We start from the raw sequence: 4,657 nt of genomic DNA on the forward strand, positions 1-4,657 counted from the left end.
ACTCAGGTCACGAGGGTCACGAGGGTCACGAGGGTCACGAGGGTCACGAGGGTCACGAGGGTCACGAGGGTCACGAGGGTCACGAGGGTCACGAGGGTCACGAGGGTCACGAGGGTCACGAGGGTCACGAGGGTCACGAGGGTCACGAGGGTCACGAGGGTCACGAGGGTCACGAGGGTCACGAGGGTCACGAGGGTCACGAGGGTCACGAGGGTCACGAGGGTCACGAGGGTCACGAGGGTCACGAGGGTCACGAGGGTCACGAGGGTCACGAGGGTCACGAGGGTCACGAGGGTCACGAGGGTCACGAGGGTCACGAGGGTCACGAGGGTCACGAGGGTCACGAGGGTCACGAGGGTCACGAGGGTCACGAGGGTCACGAGGGTCACGAGGGTCACGAGGGTCACGAGGGTCACGAGGGTCACGAGGGTCACGAGGGTCACGAGGGTCACGAGGGTCACGAGGGTCACGAGGGTCACGAGGGTCACGAGGGTCACGAGGGTCACGAGGGTCACGAGGGTCACGAGGGTCACGAGGGTCACGAGGGTCACGAGGGTCACGAGGGTCACGAGGGTCACGAGGGTCACGAGGGTCACGAGGGTCACGAGGGTCACGAGGGTCACGAGGGTCACGAGGGTCACGAGGGTCACGAGGGTCACGAGGGTCACGAGGGTCACGAGGGTCACGAGGGTCACGAGGGTCACGAGGGTCACGAGGGTCACGAGGGTCACGAGGGTCACGAGGGTCACGAGGGTCACGAGGGTCACGAGGGTCACGAGGGTCACGAGGGTCACGAGGGTCACGAGGGTCACGAGGGTCACGAGGGTCACGAGGGTCACGAGGGTCACGAGGGTCACGAGGGTCACGAGGGTCACGAGGGTCACGAGGGTCACGAGGGTCACGAGGGTCACGAGGGTCACGAGGGTCACGAGGGTCACGAGGGTCACGAGGGTCACGAGGGTCACGAGGGTCACGAGGGTCACGAGGGTCACGAGGGTCACGAGGGTCACGAGGGTCACGAGGGTCACGAGGGTCACGAGGGTCACGAGGGTCACGAGGGTCACGAGGGTCACGAGGGTCACGAGGGTCACGAGGGTCACGAGGGTCACGAGGGTCACGAGGGTCACGAGGGTCACGAGGGTCACGAGGGTCACGAGGGTCACGAGGGTCACAAGGGTCACGAGGGTCACGAGGGTCACGAGGGTCACGAGGGTCACGAGGGTCACGAGGGTCACGAGGGTCACAAGGGTCACGAGGGTCACGAGGGTCACGAGGGTCACGAGGGTCACGAGGGTCACGAGGGTCACGAGGGTCACGAGGGTCACGAGGGTCACGAGGGTCACGAGGGTCACGAGGGTCACGAGGGTCACGAGGGTCACGAGGGTCACGAGGGTCACGAGGGTCACGAGGGTCACGAGGGTCACGAGGGTCACGAGGGTCACGAGGGTCACGAGGGTCACGAGGGTCACGAGGGTCACGAGGGTCACGAGGGTCACGAGGGTCACGAGGGTCACGAGGGTCACGAGGGTCACGAGGGTCACGAGGGTCACGAGGGTCACGAGGGTCACGAGGGTCACGAGGGTCACGAGGGTCACGAGGGTCACGAGGGTCACGAGGGTCATTCTGTCGGTCTTCGGTACTCGTTCTGTGATCGATTGTGGTTCCAAGAGGATTCGAGAGCTCCAGGCTATCAACAGGGGGAGATTTCAGACATACTTACACCAATAATGAATAGAGATGAAATGAAAATTTGCTACATCTGCCTTCGAACACTTAACGCTAATTCTGTCGCAATATTGTCAGTATATAATGGCTTCTCATATGTAAAAATAACTGCCCATCTTCCACCTCTCGATTCTGTATCAGAAAGACTGATATCACCGAGAACTCCATTTATGCAAATACGGCGATTACGGCTAGCACATGGACAATATAGAATTTATGGACACATCATCAATATTCAAGTTGAAGTGGATATAATGATGAAACATCTTCCACGACATCTTGATGATGATCATTGCATCAATGTACACATTAAAAAAAAGAAAATTCACAAGTCCAGTCATTTGAGTGGTCTCATCAACAAGAGAACAATGAAGGCTTGGCTGCAGGATCGAACCCAAGAATTAACGATATCATAAAATTTATACATAGGGCATTAGTGGCATATACTCCCTCTGGCGCAGCAGAATTAGAAGAAGATTTGAACACTATGCCCATGAATGTAAGTGGTGATTTTAATGTAAATTTTGCCTTGAAAGAAGCTCAACCAGTTATACAATTTTTAGAAAGTAAATTTAATCTAAAAAGGAATAATAATCCCAAAGACTCAACAACCAGATCAGGCACTACGATCGATGCCATTTTCTCAAGATATTTAAATAATTTTCAATCCCGAGTTTTCATTTTATATTTGTCAGATCACAAACTAATTGTATCTTTTCTTGAACATAAAAGTATGGAAGTGAATAAATAGATTTTTTATAAATGGCGGCGAAAACGTCAACTAACTTGTTTTTCATTAACCTAACACCCTTAGAAATTCCCCAATAATGAATAGTGGTTTCAGTTATCGAGGAAATATTTCTATTTCATAAAATTTGCTGGCTAGGGGGTGTATTTTCTTATCTAGTGCCCATCGAGATCCATGAAGTTTCACTTCTATCGCCTAGCTTTCTAGGCTGATAATTTTTTTATAATTAGTTTTGTAATAACGGACCGCTCATCAATAGTTAATTATAATTAACATTATTCAAACCGACGTATTTTTTACTGAATAAACGTGACGCGTGGTGACACGTGCTGAGTGTGTGATTTTTGGAGTGAAAACTTCTTATGGTGCGTTGGGCACTTTTGTAGGTGAGCATTTTCTCGTGAACTCGCGACGGATGAGATTTTACAGTGGTGCCAGATGCGCAACCCACGCGTCTCCCACTGCCTCACTCCGCAGTAGTAGTTGCGCGAGGGAGTTGCGCATGAAACCCCCACGCGTGGGATTTTTGCCCCCGTCTGGCATCACTGCTATTAGTATAGACATAGGTATATATGAGCAGTTCCTTTCTTCGACTAGGGAAACAACTTCCTGTTTTAGCGACAGTTACATTAAAAGAATACAAATTTGGCGCTAGCGTTTAAAAAGGCGCTGCATTTAAAGCTTGAAGTTGATAAATTTCTACAAAATTACAGAAAATCTCGAAATTTTGGGGAATTATGGAAATTATAAGTATGCTCATTTCAGCTAAGAATTAAAAATTATCGGAAAGCCGGAAAAGTAGGAAAACCTGAAAAACCGAAAATATACTCGTTTTATTAGAGAATTTCACTAGGGACGTGATTCGATGGCCGGAAAATCGCTAAAAATTATGGGAACGCCGGAAAAGTAGGAAAACCCAAAAAATCGAAAATCTACTCAATTTAGTGGAGAATTTCACTAGGGACGTGAATGGACGATCGGAAATTCAGATGGTCGGAAAAAATATATATGCTACGATTATAGCTTTAAAAAAATCTACATTTTTATTTTTGATTATAGATTTGCCTTGAAAATGGATGCGGTTTTATATGAAGAATTTGATATACCGATGTCCAATGATCGCAATCTTTGCACAAAAAAATACTAAACTACTAGTGATGCCATATTCACCAGAAATATATATAGATTTAAATCAAAATTGTTCATTTCACACTTTAATTGCCATAAACCTATTTTTTCAGTTTTAGAATTTGATGAAAATGCTGATCATGATGATGTAAGAGTTGTTGAAATTATCGATGAGAATTGAAAAATTTTGTATTTCTATTTACTAATATTTACTGATTTTAATAAAACCACTTCCTTCGAATATAGTTTCTATATTATTATACTTCATGTCCAGTCAAAAAGTGCGCACATTGCTTTGATAAACTTGATTTTTTTATGTACAATTTCTCATGTCGCGAGCGCACCTAAAAATGCTCACCCAAAAAAGTGCCCAACGCACCATAAGTTCAAGTTGTCACTTCTGCCTGCACTCCCGAAGTGCAACGATTTTTTTTTTTAAATCAGCCCATCGACTTCAGCAGTTGCTGACGGTGGCAGAGAATGTTCGGTTTTTCACCGAATTATACTGGCTCTGGGTTATTACCGTTGGTCACCCAGTGACCTGTATACACCTTGTCAGCAAGGTTCTTGACCCCATCACCTGCGGTGACACCTGAGAGATTGTTTTTTTTGGGTCATGTGACCTGAAATTTGGGACAATTCCTCTCCCTCACATACCGGAATCGCTCTCTTCCTTCTTCCGGATTTCTTCGTGGTAACATCGCGAAAATCTCGTGTGCACGTGCACTAATAGTTTTCTCATTGTTTCGCTCAAAAAATCAACTTGACCGTCGCTAATAAATGAATTGTACCCCGTATAATTAGTTTCTTTTTAACCCGCGTTCGGTAACATATATTGGACATTTGTTTAGTAAAATATCAAAGTGATTTTGTTCACTAAATGACACGTGTAATGATTCGTAGAACCTTCCTATGATCCTCTCGGATCCACTTTCATCTCGCCCATTCATTAAAGATATTCCCCAAACCAGATCCCGCTACAAACAGGAGGCAACAAGATATGTAAGACCCAATATCCCGAAAAAATCCAAATTAAATCGATTCTATAAAATCATC

Source organism: Diachasmimorpha longicaudata, unplaced genomic scaffold (genome assembly GCF_034640455.1).
Source record: "Diachasmimorpha longicaudata isolate KC_UGA_2023 unplaced genomic scaffold, iyDiaLong2 ctg00000163.1, whole genome shotgun sequence".
NCBI lineage: Eukaryota > Metazoa > Arthropoda > Insecta > Hymenoptera > Braconidae > Diachasmimorpha > Diachasmimorpha longicaudata.